The following is a 19,318-nucleotide window of genomic DNA, read 5'->3' on the forward strand; positions in this document are numbered from 1 at the left end:
ATTATATCAGCTAAGTCCTCCAAGGAGGTAGCTTAGCAGTGCAGTCTTGGCAGTTTCACTCCAGGGACAGGTCTGTTCCAGAGTCGAGGCTGGTCCAGAAAGATAGAACTAGCTGCTCAGAGGGGCAAGCTAGAAAGTAGTAAAATATTATTTACCTTTTGTTTATTTAATAATGAGACACTTAAAAATTGATACCCATCAGGGTAGCAATGGTTTTTTAATGGAAAATAAAAAGTGTTGGCAAGGAGGTGGAGAAATTGTAATTCTTGCATATTGCTAGTGGGAATGTAAAATGACACAGCCACTGAAACATTAAGGTGGCTCCTCAGAAAGTTAAACATAGAATTACCACATGATTCAGCAATTCTACTTCTGAATATATTCACCCAACTATTGAAAACAAGGACTCAGATATTTATACACCAAAGTTCACAGCAACATTATTCACAGTAGCCAAAAACCTGGAAACAACCCAAATGTCTATCAACAGATGAATGGATAAACAAAATGTGGTATGTATACACAATGGAATATTAATAAGCCTTTAAATGAAATGGCATCATAATACATGTAACAACATGAATGAACCTTGAAAACAGTATGCTAAGTGAAATAAGCCAAACATAAAAGGACAAATAAATTGTATGATTCCACTATGTGAGGTACCTAGGATAGGCAAATTCATGAAGACAGAAAGTAGATTGGTGGTTACCTGTGGCTAGGGGGAAGGGAGATGGGGAGTTACTGTTTAATGAGTACAGTGTTTCTGTCTGGGATAGTGAAAACCTTTAATAGATGAGTGCACAGGAATGCAAGTAAGCTTGATGCCACTGATTTGTCCACTTTAAATGGCTAAATGGTAAATTTTATGTCATGTGTATTTCACCACAATAAAACAATAGAAAAAAATAATCCATTGAACACTTAAAGAACCTGATTGAAATTTCTGTCTTTTATTCTTCTCTATAAATTGTATGTGGACAATTTTTTTACCAACAACAAAAAAGCTAAAAATAGAAATAAGTAGATCTTAGACAAACGCATGTACTTGGAACCATTTTGTTTGTTTTATTTGCTCTATTTTATTATTGCCTGATCTGACACAAAGGATCAGACTCACACAAATCAAGATTATAGCCAGTGTCAAGCTTTCATCATGATGTAAAAGAGTCAGGTAATCCAGTAAAAGATTCAGGTTCCAGAAAAGCAGAGAGAAGTTGGGGACATTGAGAGCAGTTCCCCAGCTCCTTTCGGTTCATGACAGACATCAACTCTCTGGCCCAGAGTGAAAGACGAGGTCCACAATGGAGGTTTTGTGGTGTTATCTCCTACCATAAGGGAGCATTTTATGAAACATCTCTGTGTTATACCCCAGCTTTCATGTCATTTTTCAAGGATATCCTGCTAGGAGCATTCTACAGAAAAGACCCTTCTGCTAGCATATTTCATTAGTGTATTTACCTGGAGTCCAGAATCACATTGACTAGGCACCTGCCTTCTTTCCCTCATTCCACTTGGAACATCCCCCAGATAGTCGGGGGAAACTGAGTCACAGTTCAACTGCATTATTTTTCTCCTTGTTATAGACTAACAGTTTATGTCCTCCCAAAATTCATATATTGAAGCCCTACCCCCAATATGATGAATTTGGAGGTGAAGCCTTGGGAAGTAATTAGGTTTAAATGTAGTCATGAGGGTGAGGCTCCCATGATGAGACTGGTGTCCTTATACGAATAGGGAGAGAGACCACAGTGAGCTCTGTCTCCACCATGTGAGGATACAGCAAGAAGGCAGCAACCTGAAAGCTAGTAAGAGGTCTTCACCAGGCACTGAATCTGCTGGCACCTTGATAGTGGAATTCCTAGCCTCCAGAACTGTGAGAAATAAACTTCTCTGGTTTAAGTCACTCAGTCCACGGCATTTCGTTATAGCAGCCCAAGCTGACTGCTCAATGACTAATCACTTGGATTGAATAAGTAAACAAAATATGTATGTATGTACTTGTCTTTAGAAATAATCATTTAATATAGAAACCTGGGATATTTCCATGAGAGCTTTCTACTCCCCAAAGTTCAATGTCTAGACCTCCATACCAGGAACTCTCCTCAAACAAATGCATCAAAATCACCTGGTAAAGGTAAGGAGGAAAAGGCAAAGCTTCCTTTGGATGGGTCCCCAAGTCCTTGTACAGCTCAACAAGGTGTCAGATTTAAGGAGCTATAATCAATGAAAACCTAATGTAGAAGGAAAATTGTTTTCACAAATTAGACTTCAGGCCAAAAGGAAATTGAGGGATGGATGCATCATTGCCTCAGAAGGGCTTTCCGAGGTCCACCCAGCTTATTCCATCTTTTATATTCTCTGTTGGTGACCTTCCACAGCAAAGTTCTCATTCTCCACCTCTTTTTTTTTTCTTTTCTTTTTTTTTTTTTTTTTTGGACTACAGGATTTAGACAGTTCTTTGTATCCCAGGTCAACCTTGCCTTTGACAAAAACGTAAATTGCTCTATGCTCCCAAATCCTTGATTTGGCCTCAGTTAATTCCACCCCAGGCCCAGCTCTCAGGACCTGAGGCTGAATCAGGACAGGTTTCCCACAGATCCAGGAGGAAAAGCTGTGAGGAGAAAACCCAAAATGCTAGGATTAGTGGCAGCAGCAGGAGCCACCCCAACCTGATCACCACACAGAAGACTTGGTCCTTTCACCATCACTCACCCAGAGGACAGGATTTCTCTCTGCCCTGTACCTCCTACCCAAGTGAGTCTTTTGTTAACCTTGGCAAAAGAGCAGTAACAGGGAGAGGCATAGGCCCTACTATCTTTAAACTCTCCTCAAAGTACCCCGATGGGGGTGGTGAGTCTGAACTCCACTGTCACTAGCTAGAATTATTAGGTTAATAGTGGTGCCAGAAAGTCACAGGAATGGAACCAAAGCTGGTGCCTCAGCTGTGAGCATATAGTGTCTCTAATTAATCCCACCTGGCTTCATATGATTATCTAAGCAGAAATGCTTCTGGCATTATTCGAACCATAGAATTCTGCTGGTAGCTACAGAACGTTTTCTTCAAAGCATGCGGCAATGCAAGCAGACAGAATAATTTGCTTCTTATAGATGTGCACACTGGACAAGAGACATCTTCTGAGTGAAATACTACCAGAAACATAATCAATAAGCATTTAAAAAACCCTTGTAAATGGTACCAAATGCAATTTTTAAAACTTTAGAAATTATGGCAGTTTAAATGTGAATGGCATTTTACAGCTTACAAAGAATTTCCACCCATCTTTCCACTTGAAAAGAAAATAGGAAGTTACTGTCATGCAACTCCAATATAAAAACAGCATAAGAAAACATAAGCCTGGTTATATAGGCTTCACAGAAATTCATAATGCTAGATAATTAATTCATGGGAAGAAAATGATTTGCTTTAAGCCACAGACTGTTTTCAAAAGCTTCTATGTTATGATGACAGCTGTTCTTCATAATCTTTATATTTCAGGCTCTGAAGAAAGCAAAATAAGATTTTCACCTCATTTATATGCATCAGAGAAATGCAAGGAAACATTCCAATGAAACTCACTGTGGCAAAGAATCTATTTAATTGCAGCAATGTATTTGATGTGGGCTCTAGACACAAGGCAAACCCCCAAAGCTGGAAATGATAACTGATGTTTTCGCCAAAGTTTGCCAGTGGCTGGTGACCATCACTTGCCTAATCCTGAGTGGCTGTCTCTTAGTGGTGGTTTCGTGTGTGTGTGTGTGTGTGTGTGTGTGTATCCTGCCAGAATTCTCTGGGTGGTCTGTGGAATATCTAGAATTTATGGTTGGCCTTTCCCATGGACAGTTAGGCAAACACTCCAAATGCTATTTCTGGCTGCTTGACTGAGGCGTGGTACCTGGTTTAGTCTCTCCAAAATCAAATCAAACGCCAAGGATGCCATTAGATCCTGGTTACTATTAGCATAACTCCTTCATGAGTAAGGGAAGAAATTGCCAACACATACAACATATCCTTTAGACCCACAACAAAAAAGGAATCATCTTTTGCCACTCCAAAAAAAACAAGAGGAAAGGAGAAATGTAGATTCTATCCTTGTAAGCCCACAGATATCTTCTCTTTACTGCTGAGAGTGTCATACCCTGTTCATTCTAATATATGTTAAATCACTTTGCACTATAGTTCTCTAAATTTTGAATATCAATAAGAATTTCAAGGCAAAAAAATCTACCATTGAAAAGGAAATCTTTCCCCATTGTAAAATGATGATTCAAATTTGATGCTAAGACATCATCTCTTCAAGTTAAAAAATGTAATGCACTTAGAAGAGTAATACATAAAGTATTTGACGTTATTTACACTTAGTACAAATGAAAGTTCTGAAAATTGATTTAATTTGGGAAGAAGAAAGACTCAAAATACTAACTCTCCCCAATAAATAATAGGAGAATAAATAAGAAGATAAACAATTAGCTTAGATCAAGTTTCAACATCAATTTTTTATTCACCTCTGTGAAGAGGATGATGTGCAGTCTCAACTTGTTTGGTGGTGTGGTTCATCTGGTTTCAGGGATTTCTACTGGTTTTTTTTTTTGTTTTTTTTTTTTTTAGATGTAGTTTCACTCTTGTCACCCAGGCTAGAGTGCAATGGCACAATCTCGGCTTACTGCAACCTTCACCTCCCAGGTACAAGCAATTCTCTTGCCTCAGCTTCCCGAGTAGCTGGGATTACAGGCATGCACCACCACACCCGGCTAATTTTTGTATTTTGAGTAGAGAGGGGGTTTCACCATGTTGACCAGACTAGTCTCCAACTCCTGACCTCAAGTGATCCGCCCACCTCAGCTTCCCAAAGTGCTGTGATTACAGGCATGAGCCACTGTGCCCAGCCAGATTTCTACTGTTCTTAATTGCATCTTTTAAACAATGGATTCATTCGTTCATTAGTTCAACATTTATTGAAGATCCAGATCCATCTACTACGTGCCAGGTACTGTTATAGATTCTAGGGATACAACAGCAAACAAAATAAGAAAAGTCTCTGGTTTTATGGAGCTTTTGGTGCACTATAGTCTTAATATGATTAAATCAAATACTAGAGATATACTGATATTCAAATGTATGAAGCCATCACCCTGCATGCACTTATAACTCAATGCAAACACCTAGTACACAACTGTGAATCTCACTTTGATCACCAACTCTCCTGTCCTAGGAATTGAGGCAAGATAACAACATCTCCAGTGACAACATCAAAGAGTCGAGTCAACTCCTGTGTGTGTTTTGGGCAAGCTTATTCTGTTTTGGACTGCATTGTCATATCATCAATCTCCATTCCCCTCCTCTGGAGAGATATTCTTCTTCACAGAGGAGCTACAACAGGCCAATAGCAGGGTCCCCCTGCCAACCACTTCTGATCTGCACAGTGTCCTCAAAGCCTTCCTCTCCTATCCTATTTCATCATATGACTTTGTCTTGCATGTTCTTAAACATCTCTAGCAACACAGAACTACCTTCTTGAGTCCACAATCTGATTGCTGAGTGAAAAACAATCCCTGTCTTTTTTGTCGGTGGTACTATTAACTCCTCAGGCCACCTCCCTTTCATTGAGAGATAGAAACTAGTTTCTGCAACATTATAAAATTATTCCTCTAGCCTAAATATATCTTCCTCAACTCATCTCCTAAAAAGCTTTCTAAAACAAATACTACCCTGGAGATTCTGATTCAACAGGTTTCAGGCAGGAGTCATACAGCTTTATCTTTTTTTTTTTTTAAACCACAGGTCATTCAGATGTTCATCTAAGTTTGAGAGCATTGCCCAGAGAGTTAATCAGTTAAAATATACCTAACATAACTTACATAGTGACCTCAACTTCCCCTCACATGCACCTCCTGCTTACTTCCTCAGTTTCCCTCCAGATATATCATCTCCTTCCCATATTTCAACCTAAACATTTGTACTTGTGACCACACCTGGTTGCATCATTCAGTATCTCTCCATCGCCATCTCTTTTATATTCCTAGGTGATCTTAGACTAGGCACTGCTTCCATTTGGCTCTTTTCATACTTTATTTCTAATCTATCGAGATTAGATTCTTGCCAACATTGTCTAGACTAGGCTTGATTTTTAGGCCATTTAAAATAAGCACTGAGGCAAAAAAAAAAATCTAGAAATCAAAGTATTATTCTACTGCCCCTATAACTTCCATTCAAAACAACCTGGCCTGGGTCTGACTGGGGCATGGGCACAAATGGACCATCTTGACTTCCTGGGAAAAGGCAGCGAAAGAGGAAGAAGTTGTAAGAGAGGGTACCCAGCTATGGAGGGTTAGAAAGTCCCCATCTCCTGCCATGAATCTCAAACCAGTACTGACCAGAGAAAGCAGTGGGGCGGCAAGAGGGAAGAAAGGGTGATAGCAGCAGGAAGGAAGATGGTGGGACAGCTACCAGTGTGTATGGTGGATTGTGGCACTGAATATACAAAACTGGGACATGTTGCAAATACAGAACAATAGTTTATTATCCCTTGATGTATTGCTTTCAAGAATTCAGCAAAAGTAGGCAATTAAGCTCAAAAGAGGGTGATAAAGAAAGCCAATGTCATAGACTTCTTCATTGGGGATGATGTAACAGGAAAAGCCACATATACCATGAAGTGGTGAACCCACCATGGTTTAGTTGAAGACTGTTGACAGAAAGGTTTGGAGCAAGTAATCTTTAAATACTTAAAGCAGAACATGTGGGTCATTACTTTCTTTTCACTAAACGTCCACTGAATGCTCCAGAAAACAGAATATGCTGCCGAAATAGTGTTTGAGTTCTTCAATATTCCAGGCTCATACATAGCCATACAGGCTGTTCTTGCATTAGCAGCATCCTGAGCATCAAAACAAATAAGAAAACAGGCATTGACTGGTATGGGAAGAGATAGTAAAGATGGTGGCACTCCTGTCCCACCTCCAACTGAAGGATATGGGGTTGGCAACTGCCATCCCACCTCCAGCTGAAGGATATGGGGTTAGCAACTGCCATAAGCACATTCCAATCATAGGGCAAGCATCACATATTTCATTCAGCAACTGTTCAGAGGCTGAGAAGTAGAAATTCCTTCAGAGCAATCCCTAGAAACAGCTACTGCAGTAAAGGAGTGCTACAGTTATGTCTGCCCAGATTTAGTAAAAGAATTTAACAAGTATGACACAGATGGGCCAAGTGGATTAAACAGTATACTGCAATCAGGGCAATCTCAAAGAAAGAATTTTCCATTGACGTTAGTTATGAGAGATCTTTGTGACTTGAAATCTTTTTTCACCTAGAATTTGCTAATTATGACTTCACACAACTACCTAAGAGGTAGCAGATGAAGCAAGTCAAAATGATCAGAATAATATTCTGGCTGGGCATGGTGGCTCACGCCTGTAATCCTGGCACTTTGGGAGGTCAAGGTGTGTGGATCATTTGAGGCCAGGAGTTTGGGAACAGCCTGGCCAACATGGTGAAACCCCGCCTCTACTAAAAATACAAAAATTAGACGGGCATGGTGATGCACACCTGTAATTCAAGCTACTTGGGTGACCGAGGCACGAGAATTTCTTGAACCAGGGAGGTGGAGGTTACAGTGAGCTGAGATGGCATCACTGCACTCCAGCCTGGGTGACAGAGCGAGACTGTTTAAAAAAAAAAAAAAAAAAGAATTATCAGAGCTGAGCTGATATCAGAGTTTTCTCTGCAAGAATATTAACCTCACTGAACTGGATATGCAGGAACTTTGAGTATTGTTTTTATATTTTGAAGGAAAAAAAGTGACCAAGATAAATTTTTTTAAGTAGCCTCACACACACACAACGTGAATGTATTTAATGTCACTGAAGTATATGCTTAAAATAGTTAAAATAATCACCTTTATGCAATGTATTTGCTTTTTAACAATTTAAAAGATAAAAAAAATGCATTCTTAAGTAGCCCTATGACACTTAGCATTACTCATTCATGAGACAAGGAATCCCAGTAATTATGAATTTCTACCATCCTCCCCACAAAAACAATTTGGTTTTTGTTACAAGTGCTTTTAGAACTAAGAAGTTAATATCTTAGATAAAGTCTACTGATATTCTTTTTCTTGTTAAAAAAAAAAAAAAGTAAAGGCAAGACTGTTGGACCAGTTATACTTCATGTGCTAAAAAAGCAGTATTCACAACATTTCGGTATTGCCACACTATTTAGCCTCCTCATATTGAGATTTTCTCCTAGTTCACATGTCTAAGCAGGTATCTCAGACCCAGTGTGTGAGGGGCAGTCGGAGAGGCCGGTGCTGTGTGTGCAAACAATTGTCTGCTTCTGAGGGAGAAGATGTTGACTCTCTTATTAACGCTCCTGTGGCAGGAATGACTGACAATGCCAGGGCTCAAATCTCTATTAGCTGATTTGGGGTGGTTTTGATGGACTTGTTTCCTCTTTGCTCTTTAACAGTAAACAGCAAGTTGGCAACATTTATGGGCAAATTTTTTTTTTTTTTTTTTTGAGACGGAGTCTCGCTGTCGCCCAGGCTGGAGTGCAGTGGCGCGATCTCGGCTCACTGCAGGCTCTGCCCCCCGGGGTTCACGCCATTCTCCTGCCTCAGTCTCCCAGCAAATATTTTTATAATAATTCAGAAAGGATCATTAGTATCGTCCCATTGTTGCAATAACATGAAATGTATTTGAGAAAGATGTATGCAGATTTTGGTAGGACTTTCATGAAAACATTAGTTCCCAAAAGTAATTTGTTATTTCTATTTTTTCCCAAGAAAGAGGCTGAAACATTGAATAGCTTTAAATGTCTAGGGCCTTCATGGTAAGTCTTAGTTCTAACAGATTTAGAGACATATCTTATGCGATCTGTGTACTCTCCATTCTCCAGTTGCTTTTGAAAAGAACTGAAGTGCTCCTGGGCGATGCTCTTTAGTGACAGAGTTTTGATTATTTCATTGGGTCTCACCTTCTTACCTGTTCTTCTGACTCCATCAAGCAAACCATAGTGTATATGGTCAACAGTCTATGCCCAGAAGTTCTGGGAACAATAGGAAGACCTACAATGACTATGAGTCTTTCATCCACTTTAAAGCAAACCTTCATCACTGTCATTGATTTTTTCATGTGTTTTGTTTGTAATACTGAAAAGAATAAGGCCAGTAGCTGTTTCCATCAAGAAGCAAGCACTGGCTAAGTATATGCTGTGCACCCAGCATTGTGCTACAGGGATATAAGCTTAAAACATGGTCACTATTCTCAAGAAGATTGCAACACAGTTGAAAGGGCAGGATATGCACACAGAAACTTTTAGGGGAAGAAGTGGGCATCAGGAAAAATAACGTGTGTTGTCTCCTGACTTAGTGCATTGTGTGGTCTCACACCTATGTCTCAGCCAAATTTGTTTGCTCCTGATGTTGGCCACGTTAACTACAGGTTCTCCTTGATTCTAACGCTTAGCTAATTAAAGAGAAATATTTTGTCCCTGTTGCTTTCAAAGCATCATGCTCCCCTACTGGATGCTCCCAAAACCTGAGCGGTCATGTACTCCATCTCCACCTACATTATGCTAGGATGCAAAAAAGGATGATTTTTGCTAGTACAGAAATAGTTCTGTACAGATTTCACCTTGGCTGTGGCTGAAGGCCATAGGAGGAACCCAGGAGGTTTAAGTTAGAGGCAAATCTAAGCAAGACACCCCATGATGTATGCAAATCACCACCTACTACTAACTTACAGTTCTTAGTAATCATGGTATTTCCCCTGCCAGGTGAGAATGACCTGTAGCCCTTAGTCCATGTTCACACACCTTGACTCTTCTGGCCTTCAGACTGATTTCTCCTCAATCCTCAATGCAAATTACCCCACATGATCTCATTTCATTATCCTTCCCCAAAAAATGTCCATTGTTTAATGATAGCTGAGAAGTTTATATTGGAATCCCCACTATGACATAAAAATTCAGGAACTGACACAAGCAGACCTCTCCATCCATTCAACCTTATCCACTTTTACTATCTATAGTGGGTTGACAGTGTCCTGCCAAAAGATATGTCCAAGTCCTAACGCCTGGCACCTGTGAATGTGATCTTATTTGTAAATAGGGTCTTTACAGATGTCATTAAATCAAGTATCTCTTGGGGAGACCATCCTAGACTCAGGATGGGCCTTAAATTCAATGATCAGTGTCCTTAAAAGAGAAATGAAAAAAGGATTAAAGACACAGAGACCCAAGGGAGAAAGCCATGTAAAGACAGGGGCAGAGATGGGAGGGATGCATCTACAAGCCAAGGAACACCAAAGAGTGCCACCTGAAGATGGAAAGGCGCAGAGCACAGTTTCTCCCTCAGAGTCTCCAGAAGGAACCAGCCCTGCCAACACCTTCATTCCAGGACTTCTAGCCTCTGGAACTGTGAGAGAATACATTTATAGTAATTGGTTACAGCAGCCTTAGGAGACAAATACACTAGCTAACAGTCACTTCATTGTCCCTGAAATATAACATCCTCTTTCCCACCCCCATACCTTTGCTTACCAATTCCCCCACTCAGAATGCGATATCCTTCACCTTTTCTCTCATGCCTCTTAACCTTCAGGCTTCTCTCAAATCCTACTTATTCCAAGCAATTTTCCCCAACTGATCCTAACCACTTATATTCCTAACTGTTTACCTTGATATATATAATACACTGTTTTCCCTTACTATGTAAGGTTCTGTGTTTCCTTAAAGACATGGAAAGTTCCATGAGTACAGATTCTGATGTTGTGCCTATATAACATTAAACTGGTAAGTGCTTGGTGAAGGTATATTTAATTATTGTACATCATTTGGTAACCCAAGAAAATGGGCTTCACAGGCTGGTAAATAACAGCTGCAGCACCACTGACAGTAACAATTAAATCTCAGGGATCTTAAGCAGACTCACTCCACAGAGAATCCTCTGGGATACATCTACTATAGCTCAATTACAATGGGATGAAGAAGGTCCCATGTCATTCCCCTGAAGTGCTGCTTAAGGCTGAAACTCCACCGCAAAAGCTGTTACTGTCACCCTGTCATTGTTTTTGTAAAATTAAAGGGGACCCACAGGAGGTTCTCACAGCAAGACCGTATAAATAGTGTTACAGTAATTAGTGATACTGAAGATCATTGATGTATTTTGGTCACAGAGGTCTGAGGCTGCTGAGGCCAGATTGAAATTTAAAAAAAATTAATAGTAAAATAAAATGAATGAAAATGACTCAATAGAAATGTTCAAATATTTCTTTGTGATCCAAGCACGAATAAAACATTTTCTCAGAGTGAAATGGCCTTAAGTAGACATTTTCAAATTATCTTTCCTTTTATTCTTTCTTTCATTCCAGCCAGCAGCTTTAGAAAAACACTCTTATTTTCATACCTTCTTGGCTACACATTTGCAGGACTCTCAAGTAGAAAATAATTACCCAACTCTCTGTGAAAGGTAGATGACCTGAGATCTTCAAGGCCAAAGCTGATCTAGAGTGAAGTTATCAACCAGCTGTCAGAGACGCCATTAGGACATAATACGCAGTGGACACTTCTCCTTCTGGCCTCTCTGGTTAATAGAATATGAGTTGTGAGGTGACAAACTGGGTGGGATTGGGAGGATACTGTAGAAGACACCTTATTGAGACTTCCAAATCATCATGGAAGTTTCCCTCTCTGAGTTGGCCTCAGGCCTGGGCATTGTCTGCCTCCCGTGGTGGAGTGGAATCCATGTGGTCAATAGAATTGTTTAAGCTTTCCCAAGCCAACAAGTCCTGCCTCCCCTAACATCTCAGGATCCCAGGGAGAATGGACACTAGGTCCTGGTGAGGATAACTAATGATACCCTTTCACTCTTTCACTTATCACCAAGCCTAGCTAGGCAGATATTTCATACCCGGGCTCCACGTGTCCTACAGACATGTGGACTCTGCACTCCATTAGCCCACTCCCACTGGCCACCCACCACATGCCATACCTCTGGAGCTAGAGAGCTGCCACAGTGACCTCACCTGTTCCCCAGGACAGCAGTTCTTCTTCAAAGTGCAGATTTTCCTTCTCCTCTTTATACTTGGTCAGGATGGGTTCCTAGAGAAAAATTAAACCTCAAGAGACATATTCCTTCAGTGTCTTTCCCTTCTTCTCCCTCATTTTCTCTCTCTCTCTCTCTCTCTCTCATACACACACACACACACACACACACACACACACACACACGCGTGCATCTGGAGAGCCAAACTTGGCTCATTATTTCCTTTTCTGTAATGTACATGTATTCAGTAGGTTATGAAGTATCAGAAAACTTAAAAAGCTTTCCTAACATGCTGGGGAGGAAAACAAAACCAAGTATTGGTCTGTTTGGTGGAGATGTTTGTGATATTCAAGGCCCTGTTGCTGACCCTGTGGGTTGGCACAGCACTCACACGTACAGAGCAGGCGGGATAGTGACTGGCATAAGTGCCGCCTGCCACCACCTTTCTGGGTCTTCCAGGCTTCGTGGCAAGCCATCTCTCAGAGACCTACAGTCTTCTTCTGAAATCTGCTTTGTATTATCAACACTCTGGGTCTGCAAATAGTTCTGTACATTCCAGAAAAAATAGTTCTCAATCTGGGCTAGACATTAGACTCACCTGGAAAAATGTATTAAATAGCTGATGCCTGGGCCTCGCCCTAAAGATTCTGGTTTAATTAGCCAGGAGTTGTTCTCCTGGATCGGGGGATTAAAAGTTTCCCAGGTGGCTATAACGTATGGCGTAGATTAAGTGGGCCTGGGAATGGGGAGTGGTAGGAAGTGGGTCAGAGTTCAAATGGCACAGCCTTGATGTAAATTCATATTTGCAAATAGATTTGAGAGGAAAATTAGACACTAATTCCTCTCACAATCAGTATCGTAACCCTGCTTCTGCTCCCTATTACAACTATTTCCCTTTCAACTGCAGCTTAAAACAAATATTAAAAATTTTGTCATAAACAGTATTCTTAGCTAAGCAAAGATTTCACACCAAGGCTCCACATGTCCCACAGAAAGGACTCTGCAATTTATGAGCCCACTCCCACTGGCCACCCACCCCACCACCTGCCATAACCACTGGAGCTAGAAAACTGCTACAGTGACCTCACCCATTCACCAAAACAGCAGTGTTTCCGTCTACTGTCCATTCTCCTTCCATTTACTGTCTCTGTAGGAAGATGTAAATGTTGGCATTGCATTAGAGAGTGAGGAGAAAAAACGTTACCATCCTAAGTGAACTCAGAATGTGTTCATCACATCACCTTACCCTGCATTCACTTATTTTCCTCCAAACCCAAAGCAGGAAAAAGAGGTCTACCTTTCCTGTCTTGTGCAGTCATAGGCTATTTTAATTAGAAGAAAGTATAGATAATTAACTGGAAGGCCTTATTCTATTATTAAAAAAGAAGCTAATTATTTCTCCAAAAAATACTAGTAAATAACACCCTTACGTGACATATTGTCATAACCCTGTTCAAATGAGGACAAGGCCAGTTTATCAGATTTTCCTCTGACTCATAAAATTCTCCACTCCTCCAGAGCCTACAATTCAATTACAGAGAGAAACTATAAACTACCCTACCCTGTAGAGTGCAGGAGAAAAAATTAGCCATCATCTTTATTTATGAGTATTCTAAACAAAGAAGCTGGCAAATGTGGATACAGTCGATGTCTCCCAGGCCACACCAACCAGGAGGTAAAAATAGGGTCACCATGTGTTTTAAGCAGGATTTTCTGGCTTTGTTCTCCAGCTACTCTGCCAAAACTTTAGGCCCCTCTTAGAAAACTCTCAAAGAATTCTGGGAGAGGGGTACTAGAACTGATGCTTGTGTTCGCCATGGGTTTCTGTGCTTTTCATCTGTCCTGCTCAAGCTCCCAGAGGAGATAGTGCCTGTCTCAGAGGAATCCAAAGTTGTGAGCTACACCAGCACCACCTGCTAAAGATGATAGCACAGCTGCCCATGTTAAGAGTGCCACGGCCACACTCCAAAGGCACAGTCTTCACTCCTGGATCAGCTGCTGTTACAGAGCTGATAATGGCTTCAGCGATCCGGAGAGGCTCTTGAAGAATGGCTGCTCCTCACCTGACTCTTTCTTGGAGTCCCCTTGCCCTGAGACTTAGGCAACTCCATGGAGTATGGGCCAGAGAACAATATGGTTGAAAGGCATCTGCTCTATTTAAAAGCATTTCTCTCCTCTGGATGTGGTCCATTCTTCCAGAATCAAGCATGTTTGCCTTCATTTTCACTTATGAAATTTTTTTACTGGAGACTCTTCAAGTTCACCAACTACTCTGGCCCCACTCCTAGTCTTCTGGATGTATTCATTCATTCAAGGACTATGCTAGACACTGAGTGAGGATACAACAATGACCTAGAAAGACCGTCTCCTCCTCATAGACCAAGGTCAATGAGCAAGTTCCCAAGTGGGTAGTTCAGTATGCTGTGTGCATGCAGAGGACAAACACTTCCTCCTGATACTAGTGTAGTCGAGGAAAGGATCTCACAAGAAAGAAATGACCTTGGAACTTAAACTTGATGAAGAATCAAAAGCTAAAGAAACGAGAGAGAGAGTGGGAGTTAAGGGAGGAGAGATAATTCCAGACATAAATAACATGCACAAAGCCCCAGAGGTCAGGTAGAGCATACCAAATGCCACAGATAACCTCAGAATCCTCACTTTCATCAGACATTTTAACTTTCTGCACCAACAACTTGTAACCACAAAGGGGGAAAAAATGACTGATTGAGCTTGATCTCCTCAGTTTGTCTTTGAGAAGATGTTAATTCAGTGGGGACAGGCCCTGAAGGCAAAATCAGATGAAAATAGAATTGCCAGATAAAATACAGAATGCCCAGTTAAAATTGAATTTTAGATAAATAGTGATAATTGTATAGTATAAATATGTCTCAGATATGGCATGGGATATACTTATACTAAAAAGTATTTGCTTTTTATCTGGAATTCTAATTGAACTGGGCATATTGTATTTTTATTTGCTAAATCTGGCAGCCCGAGATCATGAATATGACCACAAACTTGGTCACTTCTCACTGGAAAATCAATTGGAAAAAGAAGAGATAAGATTACAAGAGCAGACATCAATGGTAAAAACATAAAAATGCAACTCAAAAAAAAAGGACTACAACAGGCCAGCCAACTTTCTTGTCTGAATTCTAAATAACTAAAACCCATGGAGAATGCTCTACAATAGAAAGTAGTGGGTTCATTGCCAGAAGCACTTCATAAGAGCAGGATTACAGAGGAAGGACTCCTAAGACTGAGTCCCCAAGTCACTAGTAACGATCTGCTTGGTTAATGAACCTGATACCAACAGAAAAAACTCCCTGAAGTCATCAAACAACAGGGACAGCTACTCCTGAACTTGTGGTCACATAAAACCAAGGTGTTGACTACATCAGGTTCTTAAGAATTTTGTAGGGTGGAAGGATGTCTAAATGCATGCGTGTTTGTCTTCTGCATCTCATTGTAATATAGCCCCGGGCCCTGTCACATGGGCCAGTCTCAATATGTGGGCCTCAGAAGAAAGTGGATGAGAATCAGCACATCCACTAGAAAGAGGAAAATTCATGGCAGCAAGAAACAAACCAACAAAACAGATCAGCAGTGGGGAGGGGAAAGATTTGCTCCTTTCTTAGTCTTGATCTGAAGAACAGTAGTATTTGATAAGAAAATTAAATGGAAAGGAGGGTAGTCATAAATAAAAACATCATAGATAAAGTTATGAGACTTCGGTGCGTTTCATGTCTCCATATGGCAGCCTTTAGGTATATGTGTCTGTCTGTCTGGTGTGTGTGTGTGTATGTGTGTTTGTGTGTGTGTCTGTGTGTGAGAGAGAGAGAGAGAGACAGAGAGAAAGAACGAGAAGGAGAGAATGCTTAAGAGATAACTATGATGGACACAAGAAAATGATAAAAAAATAATATTTTTATTCTGTTTCAAACTTCCATAAAATGGGTGAGCTTAAGTGGAAATGAACTAAGACTGAGGACAGATGAGAACAAAACTGATAACTTTCACATGACTGTAGTGAACACCAGATGTTGAAAGAAAGTTTTACCAAACCAAACATCTGCTTTCTACTCTAAGAGACAAGAGTGATATAAAAAAATACCAGAGAAAAAGGGACACAAAACCAAGAAGAATTTGAGAAGACAAAGTGAAAACACTCAGCTCCAGATTTCAAATCAGGAGGCACTGTCAGGAACCATTGTTCATTCATTCCTCACACCCAAGTCCTCTGTCTCAGATTCCTGTGTTTCCACAAGGACCCATTTGTCTCAGTACTTTACATTCAATTCCAATCTGAAATTATGGTTTCAAACCATTCAAAACTGAAATGCCTAGAAATTCCCTGTGAGTTCATTCAGGCTGCTGTAATAAGACACCTTAGACTGGGCAACTTATAGACAACAGAAATTTATTGCTCACAGTTCTGGAGGCTGGGAAATCCAAGATCAAGGTGCCAGCAGATTCAGTGTCTGGTGAGAGCTTGTTCCTTATAGATAGTACCTTCTTCTCTGTCCTCACATAGCTGGAGATGCAAACAAGTTCCCTCACCTCTTTTATAAGGGCACTAATTCCATTAGTGAAGGGTGGAGCCCTCATGAACTAATCACCTCCCAAAGGCCCCACCTCTTAATACTATTGCATTGGGGATTAGGTATGGATACATGAAATTTGGGGGAACATAAACATTCAGGCTACAGCACCCCCTTCCATTCCTTATCCCCTTAAATCCACCCTCCCTGCAATAAACCTAAGTGTACTCATTCCTGATTACAAGATGGAGACTGGCCTTTCTTTCCAGAAGGAAGCAGAGCAGCATTGGGCCATGCAAGTCAATCTTCCCACCCAGTTCTTTACATCATGCTAACAGAAAAAAATAGGTTTTGCTCATGAGGCTCATATGGAGTCTATATATATTTTGTAGACTTTAATATATATTACTTTTTTTACAATTAAAAAGTAGGAGTTTTCTGAAGACATTAAAAATGTAACGCAGAAATAAGAAAGTTAAGCTTTGCCTGTATAAAATAATATACAATAGAGGTGAGCTATATTAAAAATTATCTCAGATGGATGCTACAATGGAATAGCTTAATAATCCAAAGCTGCTGTGCTTTCAGATCAAATAATCTGTTGCAAAGTGAACATGACCTTTAAAACAGGTGGTTATTTTCTATGCATTTTTAAAGAAATAGTTTTATCTTCCGCCACAAGATAAGGACCCCCCTCTCTCACGACTCCTATTCAACACACTACTGGAAGTTCTGGCCAGGGCAATCAGGCAAGAGAAAGAAATAGAGCGTATTCAAATAGGAAGAGAGGAAGTCAAATTGTCTCTGTTTGCAGATGACATAATTGTGTATTTAGAAAACCCCATTGTCTCAGCCCAAAATCTCCTTAGGCTGATAAGCAACTTCAGCAAAGTTGCAGGATACAAAATCAATGTGCAAAATACACAAGCATTCCTATACACCAATAATAGACAAACAGAGGGCCAAATCATGAGTGAACACCCATTCGCAATTGCTACAAAGAGAATAAAATACCTAGGAATACAACTTACAAGGGATGTGAAGGACTTCTTCAAGGAGAACTACAAACCACTGTTCAACAAAATAAAAGAGGACACAAACAAATGGAAAAAACCTTCCATGCTCATGGATAGGAAGAATCAATATCATGAAAATGGCCATACTGCCAAAGTAATTTATAGATTCAATGCTATCCCCATCAAGCTACCATTGACTTTCTTCACAGAATTTGAAAAAACTACTTTAAATTTCATATGGAACCAAAAAAGAGCCCATATAGCCAAGAGAATCCTAAGCAAAAAGAACAATGCTGGAGGCATCACGTTACCTGACTTCGAACTATACCACAAGACTACAGTAACCAAAACAGCACGGTTCTGGTAGCAAAACACATATATAGACGAATGGAACAGAACAGAGGTGTCAGAAATAACACCACACATCTACAACCAGCTGATCTTTGACAAACCTGACAAAAACAAGAAATGCGGAAACAATTCCCTATTTAATAAATGGTGCTGGGAAAACTGGCTAGCCATATGCAGAAAACCGAAACTGGGCCCCTTCCTTACACCTTATACAAAAATTAACTCAAGATGGATTAAAGACTTAAATGTAAGACCTAAAACCAGAAAAACTCTAGAAGAAAACCTAGGCAATACCATACAGGACATAGGTATGGGCAAAGACTTCATAACTAAAACATCAAAAGCAATGGCAATAAAAGCCAAAATGACAAATAGGATCTAATTAAACTAAAGAGATTCCGCACAGCAAAAGAAACTATCATCGGAGTGAACAGGCAACCTACAGAATGGGACAAAATTTTTGCAATCTATCCATCTGACAAAGGGCTAATATCCAGAATCTACAAAGAACTCAAACAAATTTACAAGAAAAAAACAAACAACCCCATCAAAAAGTGGGTGAAGGACATGACCAGACATTTCTCAAAAGAAGACATTTATGTAGCCAACAAATATATGAAAAAAAGCCTATCATCACTGGTCAGTAGAGAAATGCAAATCAAAACCACGATGAGATACCATCTCACTCCAGTTAGAATGGCAATCATTAAAAAGTCAGCAAACAACAGATGCTGGAGAGGATATGGAGAAATAGGAACACTTCTACACTGTTGGTGGGAGTGTAAATTAGTTCAACCATTGTGGAAGATAGTGTGGCGATTCTTCAAGGATCTAGAACCAGAAATACCATTTGACCCAGCAATCCTATTACTGGGTATATATTCAAACGATTATAAATCATTCTACTATAAAGACACATGTACACGTATGTTTATTGCAGCATTGTTCACAATAGCAAAGACTTGGAACCAACCCAAATGCCTATCAATGATAGACTGGATAAAGAAAATGTAGCACATATACACCATGGAATACTATGCAGCCATAAAAAAGGATGAGTTCATGTCCTATGCAGGGACATAGATGAAGCTGGAAACCATCATTCTCAGCAAACTAACACAGGAACAGAAAACCAAACACCACATGTTCTCACTCATAAGTGGCAGTTGAACAATGAAAACACATGGATGCACGGAGGGGAACATCACACTCTGGGGCCTGTCAGGGGTGGGGGGCTAGGGGAGGGATAGCATTAGGAGAAATACCTAATGTAGATGACAGGTTGATGGGTGCAGCAAACCACCATGGCATGTGTATACCTATGTAACAAACCTGCACATTCTGCACATGTATCCAAGAACTT

At 40.2% G+C, this 19,318-nt stretch overlaps 1 pseudogene; it reads left to right on the top strand.

Moving 5' to 3' along the window:
• The first annotated feature begins 6,777 nt into the window (after window positions 1–6,777).
• LOC107970441 (actin-related protein 3-like) lies at window positions 6,778–7,358 on the top strand (annotated as a pseudogene).
• The last annotated feature ends 11,960 nt before the right edge of the window (window positions 7,359–19,318 follow it).

This window comes from Pan troglodytes, chromosome 2, assembly GCF_028858775.2.
Source record: "Pan troglodytes isolate AG18354 chromosome 2, NHGRI_mPanTro3-v2.0_pri, whole genome shotgun sequence".
Classification (NCBI taxonomy): domain Eukaryota; kingdom Metazoa; phylum Chordata; class Mammalia; order Primates; family Hominidae; genus Pan; species Pan troglodytes.